Source organism: Aquarana catesbeiana, linkage group LG11 (genome assembly GCF_042186555.1).
Source record: "Aquarana catesbeiana isolate 2022-GZ linkage group LG11, ASM4218655v1, whole genome shotgun sequence".
NCBI lineage: Eukaryota > Metazoa > Chordata > Amphibia > Anura > Ranidae > Aquarana > Aquarana catesbeiana.
In genome coordinates, this window is record NC_133334.1 from 273913369 (window position 1) to 273930396 (window position 17028).

Consider the following 17028-nt stretch of genomic DNA (forward strand, 5'->3'; position numbering starts at 1 on the left):
GTGTATGAGCGCCGAGCTCACCGCCGTGTACTGTACCGAGCATACTGTGTGCTGCACTGTGTATACTACACTATATACTGATCATCAGGTGTACTGCACTGTGTATACTATATACTACACTTTTATATACTGATCATCAGGTGTACTGCACTGTGTATACTAAATACTACACTATATACTAATCATCAGGTGTACTGCACTGTGTATACTATATACTACACTTTGTATACTGATCATCAGGTGTGCTGTACTGTGTATACTAAATACTACACTATATACTAATCATCAGGTGTACTGCACTGTGTATACTATATACTACACTTTGTATACTGATCATCAGGTGTACTGCACTGTGTATACTATATACTGATCATCAGGTGTACTGTATATTGATCCTCAGGTGTACTGCACTGTGTATACTATACTTTATATACTGATCCTCAGGTGTACTGTGTATACTATATACTGATCCTCAGGTGTACTGCACTGTGTATACTGATCCTCAGGTGTACTGTACTGTGTATACTATATACTGATCCTCAGGTGTACTGTGTATACTATATACTGATCCTCAGGTGTACTGCACTGTGTATACTGATCCTCAGGTGTCCCCGTGTACTGGTCCGGGGGGTGTGTTGTTCGGTGTCACCCGGTGGTGTCCTGGCTGTGGAATAAATAGTACATTTCTATGGATGGATTGTATACGGCACATATACAGTCGGGGGCGCTCTGTCATCACAGCAGAATAGCGGATGTATTCTCTCTCTCTGATTGGCTGTGTGTCCTCTCAGGTGTGTACACAGCTCCCTAATCTAGAGCAGCGTTCAGCAGCATTACAAACCATAAAAAAATGCAACAATCCTGCATTCCCAATATTGACATAAGTTATATCTTCACACTTATAAACACATATACAGGTGGGAGGAATAGTGCCCCATCATTGATGTCAGTGGGAGGAATAGTGCCCCATTGTTGGTATCAGTGGGAGGAATAGTGTCCCATCATTGGTATCAGTGGGAGGAATAGTGCCCCGTCATTGGTATCAGTGGGAGGAATAGTGCCCCATCATTGGTATCAGTAGGAGGAATAGTGCCCCGTCATTGGTGTCAGTGGGAGGAATAGTGCCCCATCATTGGTGTCAGTGGGAGGAATAGTGCCCCATCATTGATGTCAGTGGGAGGAATAGTGTCCCATTGTTGGTATCAGTGGGAGGAATAGTGCCCCGTCATTGGTATCAGTGAGAGGAATAGTGCCCCATCATTGGTATCAGTAGGAGGAATAGTGCCCCGTCATTGGTGTCAGTGGGAGGAATAGTGCCCCATCATTGGTGTCAGTGGGAGGAATAGTGCCCCGTCATTGGTGTCAGTGGGAGGAATAGTGCCCCGTCATTGGTGTCAGTGGGAGGAATAGTGCCCCGTCATTGGTATCAGTGGGAGGAATAGTGCCCCGTCATTGGTGTCAGTGGGAGGAATAGTGCCCCATCATTGGTGTCAGTGGGAGGAATAGTGCCCCATCATTGATGTCAGTGGCAGTGCCTGTTAAGTTGTGTGTTGGTATGCATTTTTATGCGTTTGCATCAGGGTGGATTTGATTTAAATCCTAATTTTTAAAGAGGAACTGTCATCTCTGTCCTGCAGCAGATCCTCCTCTGACCTGCTTCTGGCTCCTCCTCCTCTGACCTGCTCTTGCCTCCTCCTCCGACCTGCTCTTGCCTCCTCCTCCTCCTCTGACCTGCTCTTGCCTCCTCCTCCTCCTCTGACCTGCTCTTGCCTCCTCCTCCTCCTCTGACCTGCTCTTGCCTCCTCCTCCTCCTCTGACCTGCTCTTGCCTCCTCCTCCTCCTCTGACCTGCTTTTGGCTCCTCCTCCTCTGACCTGCTTTTGGCTCCTCCTCTGACCCGTTGTTGACTCACCGACAGTCCCATTCACTTTAATGGGACGGTTGCTGATGCGGCGGTGAGTCAACAAGGGGAGGGACGTGGCGGCAGCAGGTGATTGGACGCCCATTAACAGGCGCTGCCATGATGGATCTGAAATGACAGGTGCTCTTTAAATGAAAGGACTTCTTCTTCCTGGTAATTAGAATCTTTAATATTTGCAAACAAAATGAAGGTTTCCTATTTAGAATAATAAGCTGTCAGGTTAGTAAAAACAGCGATAGCAGAACTGATCAAATCATACAGTTTGTAGTGTACATAGATTTGCAAAACAATGGGATAAAGGAATATTCCTGAACTTTGTTTTATCTCATGGTTACTGTGACATTGTGTGAATGGATCAATGCAGTGTGTGTTATCTCAGCCTTGCAGAGCTTGGATTCATTGAATGAGTTTACCAAAAATGTAAATATTGCAGAATATACAGCCTCATGCTAGATAATGAAGCTCCATTTTATGCTGAATCAACTAAATTATTAATGTCTCTTAAATAGAAAACTATCTTTTAGATACGTTTGGACTCCAAAAGCATTTTAATAAAATAAATTTGATAAAAATCTAAAAAAAAAAAACAAAAAACAAAAAAAAAAAAACAGATTTAAAAAAAAAAAAAAAAAAAATCAATGACTGATTGATATCCCTGGTTTGCATTGTGTGGACACTTTCCAGGCGCCTCCTCTGTGTTGATTTTCTATTGTACGGATTATTATTCTATCATCTTGGATGGTAACGCTCTGCATGGGGGGAGTTTGGGAAGGATTTGTGCCGTGTTCACATTGACATGAATGGAGGAATTTGGTGAGCAATAAAGCCAGCCAATCACGACACGGGGGATACACTTTTGTGTGACGCAAAGCGACCGCGTGACCAACACCGTCCAATACACATCACTGACACCGAGCGCTGATGGACAATCCTTCATAAAGCTTCAAAATAACAGAAGAAACACCCGCTCGTAGATGATGGTTTGGGACCCGGAGGTCGGAACACATTTCCTTTCACTTCCTGTTCCATCATCAAAAACAGGAAGCGAGAGGATCCTAAACAGGAAGCGAGAGGATCCTAAACAGGAAGCGAGAGGATCCTAAACAGGAAGCGAGAGGATCCTAAACAGGAAGCGAGAGGATCCTAAACAGGAAGCGAGAGGATCCTAAACAGGAAGCGAGAGACTCCTAAACAGGAAGCGCCAGGAAGCGAGAGGATCCTAAACGGGAAGCGAGAGAATCCCTGTGTTCCGTCAGATATGGCGACCCGTCAGAATTGGTAACGGAAGTGACGTTCCGTCGCCACCATCTTGCTACACCCCGTACTCCTCCACAGTAAGGATACACCGAGAAGGGGCAAGCGGACATCTTGTTACACCCACCGGAGTTTTGCTTTTCCACACTTAGTTTTAACAGGAAACAGAGCATATATGGTGAAATAAAGTATTTGGAAATCCATCGGACTGTTTACATGTTGCCCATTCTTCTTTGCAAAATATCTCAAGCTCTGTCAGATTGGATGGAGAGCGTCTGTGAACAGCAATTTTCAAGTCTTGCCACAGATTCTCAATTGGATTTAGGTCTGGACTGTGACTGGGCCATTCTAACACATGAATATGCTTTGATCTAAACCATTCCATTGTAGCTCTGGCTGGATGTTTCGGGTCGTTGTCCTGCTGGAAGGTGAACCTCCGCCCCAGTCTCAAGTCTTTTGCAGACACTAACAGGTTGTCCTCTAAGATTGTCCTGTATTTTGCTCCATCCATCTTCCCAGCAACTCTGACCAGCTTCCCTGTCCCTGCTGAAGAAAAGCATCCCCACAGCATGATGCTACCACCACCAAGTTTCACGGTGGGGATGGAGTGTTCAGGGTGATGTACAGTGTTAGTTTTCCCCCACACATAGCGTTATTTACTTTTAGGTCACAAAGTTCAGTTTTGGTCTCATCTGACCAGAGCACCTTCTTCCACATGTTTGTTGTGTCCCCCACATGGCTTCTCACAAACTGAAAACAGGACTTCTTATGACTTTCTTTCACCAGTGTCTTTCTTCTTGTCATTCTTCCATAAAGGTCAGATTTGTGGAGAACACGACTAATAGTTGTCCTGTGGACAGATTCTCCCACCTGAGCTGTGGATCTCTGCAGCTCCTCCAGACTTACCATGGACCTCTTGGCTGCTTCTCTGATGAAACGTTCTCCTTGCCCGGCCGGTCAGTTTAGGTGGACGGCCATGTCTTGGTAGGTTTGCAGTTGTGCCATACTCTTTCCATTTTCCGATGATGGATTGAACAGAGCTCCGTGAGATGTTCAAAGCTTGGGATATTTTGTTATAACCCAACCCTGCTTTATACTTCTCCATAACTTTATCCCTGACCTGTCTGGTGTGTTCCTTGGCCTTCATGATGCTGTTTGTTCACTAAGGTTCTTCAACAAACCTCTGAGGGCTTCACAGAACAGCTGTGTTTATACTGAGATTAAATTACACACAGGTGGACTCCATTTACTAATTGGGTGACTTCTGAAGGCAATTGGTTCCACCAGATTTTAGTTAGGGGGTATCAGAGTAAAGGGGGGCTGAGAGAGAGAGAGTGAGATACATGCCCCTCCCTTGGGATTCGCTGCGGGTGTCAGTGCAATCTTAGTGACGCCGTGAACGCAGGTAATTTCTGTACTCGCTGAAAATTTTCCTAACTTGTAAAGTAATAAAACGAATGCAGCCGTCACTTCTTAGAGCTGCAGTCGGAGATGTTTCTTAATGGGGTTAGATCAGCTTTCGTCTCTCATAACTCTGAGTGGTGGATGTGTTTTGTAGTCTATGGAGTATATGGGGGGGGTCTGGGGTCCCCCATTCGGTGTGGTGGAGTGTTCCCAGGCGGAGGTGGCTCATATTACTGGGGAAGGACGATCGCTGTCAGAGGAAGGCGAGACGTTTGTTTTGGGCGAATGCCAGCCAGGAATGGGCTGAGATGGGGGGAGCTGGGATGTTTGAGAAACCAGGCACTCCCCCCCCCCCCCCCCCCCCTCCTCTGATCTCCATACAGGTTCCTGTATCTGCAGCTCCAGCCACTGAATGGTGATCATATCATAGGACTTCTGTGGTTGGGTACTTTGAATTACAATCTGCCCCGGGTGGGGGGATGTCATGTATTGCAGCTTGCATTATTAGATGTGGCAACTGCATTAGTTGTCTGTGAAGACAGGTCCACTTTATGTACAGCGCACCCGAGAAAGTATTTCACAGCGCTTCACTTTTTCCACATTTTGTTATGTTGCCGCCGTATTCCAAAATGGATTAAATTCATTATTTTCCTCAAAATCCTACAAACAATTCCCCATAATGACAACGTGAAAGAAGTTTGTTTGAAATCTTTGCAAATTTATTAAAAATGAAATAATCCCATGTACAAAAGTATTCACAGCCTTTGCCGTGACATTAAAAATTGAGCTCAGGTGCCTCCTGATTCCACTGATCATCCTTGAGATGTTTCTACAACTTGATTGGAGCCCACCTGTGGTAAATTTAGTTGATTGGACATGTTGTGGAAAGGCACACACCTGTCTATATAAGGTCCCACCCTATATAAAGTCCCACAGGTAACAGTGCATGTCAGAGCATAAACCAAGCCATGAAGTCCAAGGAATTGTCTGTAGACCTCTGAGACAGGATTGTATGGAGGCACAGATCTGGGGAAGGGTACAGAAACATTTCTGCGGCATTGAAGGTCCCAATGAGCACAGTGGCCTCCATCATCCGTAAATGGAAGAAGTTTGGAACCACCAGGACTCTTCCTAGAGCGGGCCTCCAAACTGAGTGATCGGGGGAGAAGGGCCTTATTCAGGGAGGTGACCAAGAACCCCGATGGTAACTCTGGCAGAGCTCCAGCATTTCTCTGTGGAGAGAGGAGAACCTTCCAGAAGAACAACCATCTCTGCAGTACTCCACCAATCAGGCCTGTATGGTAGAGTGGCCAGACGGAAGCCACTCCTCAGTAAAAGGCACCTGAAGGACTCTCTGACCATGAGAAATAAAATTCTCTGGTCTGATGAAACAAAGATTGAACTCTTTGGCCTGAATGGCAAGCGTCGTGTCTGGAGGAAACCAGGCACCGCTCATCACCTGGCCAATACCATCCCTACTGTGAAGCATGGTGGTGGCAGCATCGTTACCGCTAACGGACCTGATGCCCCAGTGTAAAAGGGGTCTTAAAGTAACGCAGTACAGTATGGCAAAAAAATTGCCTGGTCATGATAGGGGGGACCTTCTGGAGCTGAAGTGTTTAATACTGCGTTTAATCCTTGCAGTATGGGGGGTGTGTAGTGTATTTTCTTTATTTTTCTTCCTCTTGTACTTGATTTGATTGTAGCCGTATTAGTGCAATTGTGAGTACTGCTTGGACCTTGAAGAAGGGGACATACCCCGAAAGCTTGTCCTGAAAAATTGTATGTTAGTGCAAATAAAAAAAAGTATCACGGACAGTACTCAATTTTCTCTTCCTCTTGTGCTAGAGTTGGGCTTAGCGATTTTCACTAGTCGCAGCATCACTGGAAATTCGCAATAAGAAGTATTTATCTGTATTAGCCCCCATTTCACACTTGTGCGACTTGTCCTGTGACTGCAAAGTCGCACGACAGGACGCCCTCCATGATTTCCCAATGAGTGCCGCTCATATCTGTGCGACTTCAAAGTAGTCCCTGCACTACGTCGGTCTGACCTTGATGTGACTTGAGGTCCATAGACCTCAAGATTAGACGGGCATTGATTCAAGTCGCGTGACTTTTTTCAGGTCGTACAAGCGTGAAAGGGGCCTTCTCCTGAGAATCGCCCGCAGCTGTTGGCCTGGGGCAATGATTCGCTAAGGATGATGGTGAGGTCGCAATGGGATGGAAAGGACGCCGGCGGGGCCTTATCTCTGACCTGACTCTTTATTCTTTTTAAATTAACTTGGACGTGTCCTGGGCTTTACCGTGATGAAGTCAAGTGCGGCGGAACAGATCGTAAACAAGATTGGAGGCCTACATAAATCTGCTGAGGTATTTGTATCCAGGCCGCCTCGGCCAGTCCGGAAGAAATGGGTATATACAATATATTTATAGGAAGGCCGTATATCTTTAGCGAGCGCCCTCGGCCTAAATATAGACGCGGCTATTTTCACCGGTTTCTGGGAAGACACTTGTCAGGACTGGCTGTGCCGGACTTCCCACCATGTCCCATCTCTGTGCCGGTCCTGAAGTGAATGTCGGCTTGTGTTGAGGAGAACGTTCCCTCCCAGGTGAATCATCTGAGCATTTATTACTGATTGTTACCCATTCCTGTTCTGAGGAAATTGCTGGAAGCCCTTCTCGTTTCCTTTGTTAGGCTCGGTTCACACAGGGGCAACACGACTCTGGCCGCGACTTTGCGAGGCGACCTGGACACGACCTGAGGGCAACACCACAGCGCGACTTGGGGCGACTTACAAGGCGACTTTCCAGTGGCCAATCAAACAACAATCAGCTCTGGGGAGGGAGGGGGTTTGCTTGAGAAAACCATCTTCTCTTCCTGTGAAGTCGCTTCACTATAGACCACGATCCGACTTGTAGGCGACTTCCATTGAAATCTATGGGTACAAGTCGCCTAGAAGTTGCCTTGAAGTAGTACAGGGACCTTTTCTGAAGTCGGAGCGACTTCAGTAGCGTACATTAAGACGGCTCTCATTCACTTGCATGGAATTTCTGATGTCAAGCGACTTGGGGCGACTTGAGGTCTGACAATCCGGATCCCAAGTCGCGGTAGTGTGAACCGGCACTTAGACAATCGCTGGTTTAGAACATCTCTTTGGAAAAAGCGCTCGATCGTTCGTCTTTCAAAATGTGAGCGGGTTCATCTCGATTCTCGACATGCAAGGTTTTACGGCCAAAAAAAAACAACGAACCGTCACGACGGATTTTGGACTTGACAACTGCTTTGAATCTAAGAGCCATTTTATTTATTTTTTTTTAATCACTTTAAGACCAGGCCTATTTCTGACATTTGTTGTTTACAAGTTAAAATCAGCATTTTTTTTTTTATTTTTTTTTTGGTAGAAAATTAGTTAGAACCTCCAAACATTATATAAATCTTCTTCCCCCTTTTTTTTTTTTTTTTTTTTTTTTTTTTTTTTTTAGCAGAGACCCTAGAGAATAAACTGGTGGTTGTTGCAATAATTTATGTCACACTGTATTTGCGCAGTGGTCTTTCAAATGCAATTTTTTTGGGAAAAAAAACACACTTCAGTGATAAAGACAAAACGGTAATGTTAGCCCAATTTTTTATTTTTTTTTTGTATAATGTGAAAGATGTTACGCTGAGTAAATAGAGACCTAAACTTGTCATGTTTTATAAATTGCGCATACTCGTGGAATGGCGACAAACTACGGTACTTAAAAATCCCCATAGGTGAGACGCTCTAACGATCGCGAAGATGCCTCAAATGCGTGATTTTGAATACTGTTTACAACTTACGTATGCGTTTTTCTTTTGCGCGCGACCACGGAGGGATGGGGCGCTTTGAACATTTTTTTTTTTTTTTTTTTTTATTTTTATAATTTCTTTTTGTACACTGTCCCTTTTTAAAAATAAATAAATAAAAATTCAGATCACTTTTATTGCTTTCACAAGGAACATAAGCGTTGTACAGATACGTGATTTGGTGTGAAGTGGTTAACTAACAAAGCTTAAGTGTAGAACATGTAACATGTTCCTGAAGGTGAACTTCTCCTCTTTAACCTGTTCACAGCCAAAGCATTTGTTAGTGTTTTTTTTTTTTAAATATAATATTCAAAAAAATATTCAGGCCCCAAAAACATAATTTTCGGCCTGAATATTAGTGCATGGTCTGGAGGAGGACCAGAGGAGAGCTGTAGTCAGCTGAATGCTAAGACCAGCGGAGGCAGAGATGAAAGGGTGCTGCAGCTGCACAGAGAGACACAGGATCTGTAAAAGGAGTTCTGTCCTCCTTTTCTGCTGCTGAAACAAGGTGGAGGCGGAGGCCAGGGCGGTACTGCAGGAGAGGTGCGAGGGCCACATGAAATGGCCTGGAGGGCCGGATTCGGCCCCGCGGGCCTTGTGATTGACACATGTGATTTGGAGCATGGGTGCTCAACCAGTGGCCCTCTAGCTGTTGCAGAACTACAAGTCCCATCATGCCTCTGCCTGTGGGAGTACTGCTTATAACGGTCGGCCTTGCAATGCCTCATGGGACTTGTAGTTCCGCAACAGCTGGAGGTCCACAGGTTGAGCACCCATGGTTATTAGGGCTGGGAGATTTTCTTTAAAAAAAAATATCTTCGATTCTCTTAAAAAAAACTCGATTCACGATTCGAATCGAGTTTTTTTTTTTTTTTCTTTAGAAACCGCGCCGGTCCTGAGGCGCTGCAGGCATGAGCTTTTAGGCGAGGCCGCGGCTTCGGCCTAGTCCGCAGCATCTGACCTAGCAGACTAGGCCGAAGCCGCGGCCTCACCTAAAAACTCCTTGCCCGCAGCTCCTCAGGACCGGCGCGGTGAAAAAAAAAAAAAATCTAAAAAAATCGATTTGTTTAAATTTTGAATCGATTTGACCTCTCAACTCGATTCAAGATTTAAATCGATTTTTTTTTTCCCCAGCCCTACCATGAATGATGGGCCTAGAATTGTTGTTCTCACTCCGGCGTGCACGACGATATGTAAAATGTTTCGCAGTTATTTTCGTGCGTAGGCACCGCCAACATACAAAAATTGCTTGGGTGTAAATATATATATATATATATATATATATATATATATATATATATATATATATATATATATATATATATATATATATATATATATAATTAAAAAAAAAAAATTATATAATTTATAGTTTTTTACTTTTTTTTGTTTTTTTTGTTTCAATAAACTTTATTTTTTTATCACACAGGGGATAAAACACACCGACGTATGGCAAGGGTTAATTGACCACATTTGAGGTAGTTTTGTGGCTCAGGCTTCCGGCCTAGTAAATCTCCAGTCCCTGAATGAAGACGTATGTGAAGCACACAGTATATCATTGATTTCTTTATATAATCCTGTTAGCGCTCGTCTAAATGACTTCACAGTCTAATTCTATTTTCCTCTCCCTCACCGTATTATTCTGTATTTTTGGATTACGGTGAAGCCTTCTATACTGGATTAGGTGGTAATTATACATTTTGCAGGATGTGAGGGAAAACATCAACATTGTTCGTTGCTGTGCCTCGGGGCCGGCCCGGGGGCCGCTGTGTGTGGAACGGCGTAAGTTATACCTGAGGAACCTTCGTTTTTACTAAGGCTCCATTCACACTTCTACGACTTGTCATGCAACTTTGAACATCAAAGGTTTCCAGTCGTAACCATTTCCTATGTGTGCGGTTTAAAGTTGCAGCAACTTCAATGTAGTTCATGCACTACTTTTGGTGCGACTTTCATGCAACTTGAGGGTCATAGATTTCAATGTTAACCCTCAAAAGTTGCATGAAAGTCTTACCTGAATCACTGGTCAAAGCCAAAGCCGTATCCAAGTTGCACTCCAAAGTCGGTGCAACTCTGAAGTCGTACAAGTGTGAATGGAGCCTAAAAGTCAAGCGATTTCCCTCACTTCTGTCCTGATAAATTCCTCCAGCTGGGACCCATATGGCAGTTAACATGTGACACGGGCTCAAGTTGGGATTTAGGCTGGGTTGAATGACAACTTTGCATTTGCAAATTGCACAGAAAACACACTACAGTCTATTTAACCTGATTTCCTATAGGTCCTCTTCACATCTGTGCAGTTTCCTGCAGTGCATTTTTTGGAAAGGTGCAAGGACTTTTTGTGGTGGGTACCAGCTCTTTAAAAAAAACAGCTATTCACTGGTTGTTAAGGACACTGGTGGGTGCTGGCTGCTTAGCAACAAGTGAATAGCAAAGCTTGCACCTGCCTTTGTCCTTAACAACCAGTGAATAGCAGAGCCAGCACTCGCCGCTGTCCTTAGCCAGTGAATAGCAGAGCCAGCACCCGCCGCTGTCCTTAGCCAGTGAATAGCAGAGCCAGCACCTGCCGCTGTCCTTAACCAGTGAATAGCAGAGCCAGCACCTGCCGCTGTCCTTAACCAGTGAATAGCAGAGCCAGCACCTGCCTTTGACCTTAACAACCAGTGCATAGCAGCGCCAGCACCTGCCGCTGTCCTTAACCAGTGAATAGCAGAGCCAGCACCCGCCGCTGTCCTTAACCAGTGAATAGCAGAGCCAGCACCCGCCGCTGTCCTTAACAACCAGTGAATAGCAGAGCCAGCACCTGCCACTGTTCTTAACAACCAGTGAATAGCAGAGCCAGCATCCGCCGTTGTCCTTAACAACCAGTGAATAGCAGAGCCAGCACCTGCCACTGTTCTTAACAACCAGTGAATAGCAGAGCCAGCACCCACCGCTGTCCTTAACCAGTGAATAGCAGAGCCAGCACCTGCCGCTGTCCTTAACCAGTGAATAGCAGAGCCAGCACCTGCCACTGTTCTTAACAACCAGTGAATAGCAGAGCCAGCATCCGCCGTTGTCCTTAACAACCAGTGAATAGCAGAGCCAGCACCTGCCACTGTTCTTAACAACCAGTGAATAGCAGAGCCAGCACCCACCGCTGTCCTTAACCAGTGAATAGCAGAGCCAGCACCTGCTGCTGTCTTCAACCAGTGAATAGCAGAGCCAGCACCCTCTGCTGTCCTTAACAACCAGTGAATAGCAGAGCCAGCATCCGCCGCTGTCCTTAACAACCAGTGAATAGCAGAGCCAGCACCTGCTGCTGTCCTTAACCAGTGAATAGCAGAGCCAGCACCCGCCGCTGTCCTTAACCAGTGAATAGCAGAGCCAGTACCCGCCGCTGTCCTTAAAACTAGTGAATAGCAGAGCCAGCACCTGCCGCTGTCCTTAAAACTAGTGAATAGCAGAGCCAGCATCCGCCGCTGTCTTCAACCAGTGAATAGCAGAGCCAGCACCCTCTGCTGTCCTTAACAACCAGTGAATAGCAGAGCCAGCATCCGCCGCTGTCCTTAACAACCAGTTAATAGCAGAGCCAGCACCTGCCGCTGTCCTTAACAACCAGTGAATAGCAGAGCCAGCACCCACCGCTGTCCTTAACCAGTGAATAGCAGAGCCAGCACCTGCTGCTGTCTTCAACCAGTGAATAGCAGAGCCAGCACCCGCTGCTGTCCTTAACCAGTGAATAGCAGAGCCAGTACCCGCCGCTGTCCTTAAAACTAGTGAATAGCAGAGCCAGCACCTGCCGCTGTCCTTAAAACTAGTGAATAGCAGAGCCAGCACCTGCCGCTGTCTTCAACCAGTGAATAGCAGAGCCAGCACCCTCTGCTGTCCTTAACAACCAGTGAATAGCAGAGCCAGCATCCGCCGCTGTCCTTAACAACCAGTTAATAGCAGAGCCAGCACCCGCTGCTGTCCTTAACTAGTGAATAGCAGAGCCAGCACCTGCCTTTGACCTTAACAACCAGTGCATAGCAGAGCCAGCACCTGCCGCTGTCCTTAACCAGTGAATAGCAGAGCCAGCACCTGCCGCTGTCCTTAACCATTGAATAGCAGAGCCAGCACCCACCGCTGTCCTTAACCAGTGAATAGCAGAGCCAGCACCCACTGCTGTCCTTAACCAGTGAATAGCAGAGCCAGCACCTGCTGCTGTCTTCAACCAGTGAATAGCAGAGCCAGCACCTGCTGCTGTCCTTGACAACCAGTGAATAACAGAGCCAGCACCCGCCGCTGTCCTTAAGAATATCAGAGCCAGCACTCGCGGCTGTCCTTGACAACCAGTGAATAACAGAGCCAGCACCCACCGCTGTACTTAACAACTAAAGAATAGAACCTGTGTTGCATCCAATTTTAATACAACTCATTTAAAATGCTCTATGTGTAATTTTAAACGCATAGCGTGATTTAAAGCGCAGTAGCGTGAAACTGGCCTGCGGGCTTGTTCAAACCATACAGAACAGAATGCATGTGCAGTGGGAACATGCACTGCAATGCTTACATTTTTTAAATTTTTTTATTTGAACTTAAATATTAATATTATGCACTACAGCATGCAAAAATAGAACAGAGTTTTCTTTTCTTTTTTTTTTTTTACATGCATTCCAAATGCACTTCCAGCCATAGGACGTAAGGCAAATTTCCTTGTTCTTTCATTGGTACTTTATTGGCCTAATGCAGCCCTACAGTGTCGGTGTGAGCAAACCTGTGTTTTTTTTTTTTTTTTTCTCTATTACAACTCCTGCCGTCGGTGACATCCTTCCATCCGACACACTCCGAGGAAATCTATTTCTGCACATCTGCCATTCAGCAGAAAGGGACATATTTGCATAAATCCATGACCGGCCTCGTGTCAGGTGTCTGCCGGCTGGCGCTGTGACTTGATGAAGCGGCGAGCAAAATGGTGTGACCCGCGTCTTATCAGTTTTACATGACAGGTACCTGATGTTTGTTCTGCAGACGCATGGTATTGTCTGCGTTGCAGGATTTCTTCCTGCTTTTGCTGTTCTCTTTGCATCAGCTGGAAATGAAGCACCTGCTCGCTGAAAGAGGAGTATAAAAAAAAAAAAAAAAAAAATCTCTGCAAAGGTTTTAGCAGAATATTGTAAAGGTTTACAGAAGAAAAAGTAAAAAAACGAAAAAAAAAAATGTAAACTATAATATAATAAAAGCAGCTAGGACAGCCAAAGACAAACAGCACAGGTATCAAAAAAGAAAAAAATGCAGCGCTTAAATATATTCTGTGATATTGTGTATCAACAATACTAAAAGATATTTGATATAACGTCCACCACATGAATGACAGGCAACAAATGTCAATAAAATGAAAAAAATAAAGTAAAATATAATAAAGTCTACTACGTGAATGTTGATTGGCATCATCAATTAGCAATGGAACAACACTTCTAGAATATCTTCAGGACAGACATGTTGAAGAGAAATGTTTGAAAAATGGAGGAGAATCTTGTAAGGAGACCGCCACCAATTGCATGAAGGCTTACCGGAAAGTGTGGACTTAAAGGGGCATGTACACCCTTAAGTCAACCAGGCTTGTAGTGATAAACGCTATAAACGATATGGAACCTTCCAACGATCCGGATAACCACGATCACAATAGGAACTATGGACGGCGCTGGTCAGCAGATTGTTCTCATAAACGGGCAAGCAGGTTCAGATGGAGAGAGGAACAGCCAGAGAAGGTTCTCGTGCTCACACCTTGAAACCAAGAAATGACACAAAGTTCCACATAGTGTGATACCGTTTTAAGGAATGTTTTTTTAAAAAAAAGGATAAAATTAAACGCTCACATTTTCTGAAGTAATCAAAGGCTTAACGGGCATAAAAAGGCGCAGTAGTGATGGCAGGACTCAACCCCGCCGCGTTTCGTCTGAGTAGACGTCATTTGGCGTTACGTTAAAATGCATATTTTAGGCCTGAAGATTTGGTAAAACCCCCAAACATATATATTTTCTGGAAGCAGATTGGTACCTGGAAGCAGGCGGCCCACATATGTCGGTGGCTGGCGGGGGGAGCTCAGCGCAGTACTGGAGTAAGGATGAGTATATTTCCACTTTTTAATTTTGCATTCACATTGGGGGGCTAATAGCCCCTTTTTTTTAATGGCATATTGCAGGTAACGGGTCCTCTTTATGGAGGCACCAGGGGTCTGTTAGGTCTCTAATGTCCCCTATGGACTCCAGTGAAATTGATCGAGCACAGATTGTGTCCTGGTGACAGTGGATGATCGGAAGGCTTAACAAGCGTGCAGAAACTGTGTGTAAAATTTGCCGCTGCCAGTCCTCCTTTTTCAAAAAAAAAATGATAAATGCCGCAACATTGATCTCATGATTTAATATGCATGTATTCCTTTTTTGCATTGAAGTCTGCAGAGCATTGCAGCCACGGTCGCAGGTGCAGAACACGGGCTCTTGCATTGTCTAACCCGACTTCTATAAGGCAGCCCATTCACTTTGATTGGTGACAACAGAGGACCATGTCTGTGTAATGTGTAGAGCCCGTCTGATAGGACACCTGAACGGAGAAATGATGCTGCGGAGCGTCTTCGTGTGACCAAAGTCACAGGTCCCCGGGCTGCCCAGGAGCATTGTGGGCGTTTCACATAGATTAGAGACTGCAGAGAGTTAATGATTTATTTTTTCGGGCAGACGGACCCTGTCTGGCAGACTTGCAGGTCTGCTTTTAATAGTTTCTGATTCACTGACCTGGAAAAAGCACTCGGATCAGGACTTTTCACTTGGCTGGCCGGGCGGATTTATTCCATGATAGAAGCCAGGGAACCAGCCAGGCAACTAGCTTTTTTTTTTTTTTTTTTTTTTTTTTTTTTTTTTCTCCAGGGGGTCAGCCGTGTTATCCCAGGTCTGGAAGTGTGTGTGTGCACCCCAACACCGAACATCTTTTCTGGTAATTCCATCTTTCATGCCACGGGGGAGATTTACTAAAACTGGAGCACTCAGAATCTGGGGAGCCAATCAGCTTCTAACTTCAGCTTGTTCAATTAAGCTTTGATAATCTGCCCGGGTTCAGGTTGAGGGCGGGTTTGATCACGTAACCTGCATGATTTCATACCGGCAATGCAGTCCGACTTCAGGGGGTGATTCGACAGAGATCTGTGCGGGTTCATGCGCACATGTCTATTCAGATCGCCCCCCGAAGTCACCAAAAGCCATTGGCAGCGATTTGACATGTCAAAACGGCCCGATGTGAACGTGGGCTATAACTTAGAAGCTGATTGGTTCCTATGCACAGCTGCACCAGATTTTGCACCATGCGGTTTTAGTAAATAACCCCCCATGTGTCATGTTGCATTCATATTTAGGGTTTAACATGAAACACTGTGTCCCCTTTACACCCCTCCTTTTTAGAAACTTGGGGTAAATTGCTTCTCCCCACTCTTCCTGAAGCATGGGGTTCTCCTCCCCAACAGCATTCTTTGTATGTTTTAATTCAGCTTGACTCAACCTTTTTACAGCAGTGTCATCCATTAGGATCTGTGAATGGAAGAACTACAAGTCCCATCTGCCACTGCAGCAGAGGTAACATCACCCCTCTTGTAGCCTGATTACTTCCTCCAGCCCCGTAATCCAAAGGTCCGTATCACCGTACAGATCGGAGGCTGGAGGAATAGTCTGCAGAAGCCGGTGCATTGCACCTAAGGTCCATTGATAAACTTTATTTTTTTCCTTTTTGCAGTATGGATGTGTTTATTAGTAGTATTAGTAATAATAATAATAAAATATATTATTATAAAATATATATATAAATAAAACCACAGAGAATAGCGCATACATACAAAAATGCAAAAGGAGTAACTTTTAAATCTTAAGGCAGCCTTGTAAGATTTAAAAGTTACTCCTTTTGCACATATATAATAAATAATAATAAAATATATATAACTGTACTATTATTATCATTTATATATATATATATATATATTTTTTTTTATTATATATATATATATATATATATATATATATATGTATAATAAAAAAAATATATATATAAATGATAATAATAGTACAGTTATATATATTTTATTATTATTTATTGTATATATGTGCAAAAGGAGTAACTTTTAAATCTTACAAGGCTGCCTTAAGATTTAAAAGTTACTCCTTTTGCATTTTTGTATGTATGTGCTATTCTCTGTGGTTTTATTTTATATATAGGTCTTTATAGCAGCACCAACTTTAGATATTCAGGATTAGGGTGTGGGGACCCCCAACTCTTTGTTTGTTGCACATTGAGTTCTGATCAGACCCTTGGGGGTGGAGCACCCCACCCTTCCACACCAGTACTTCATTGTCCGTGTCCACTAATTAGTTGCTCCAGGAAGAGTCCCTTTTATAGTGAAGTTTAATCAGTGTAGTCTGCAGCTAGCACACATGCCCCATGTAAGGGGTGAGTATCTCCCATGTAAGGGGTGAGAAGTGGGGATTTATCTTTCTATTTTAGGAATAGTGTAGGACCCACTGAGAATGGGGTACTTTGGTGCAGTGGTGGGGTTACGCATGGTACGGTCATATAATGCGACTGTGGAATATGTCTTTAACTATACCATTGACAGCGTT

General features: G+C 44.6%; 1 protein-coding gene across 2 annotated transcripts in view; it reads left to right on the forward strand.

Moving 5' to 3' along the window:
* PLEKHG4 (pleckstrin homology and RhoGEF domain containing G4) overlaps positions 1-17028 on the forward strand; it is a 174028-nt gene that overhangs the window by 167 nt on the left and 156833 nt on the right. The window lies entirely within an intron of this gene.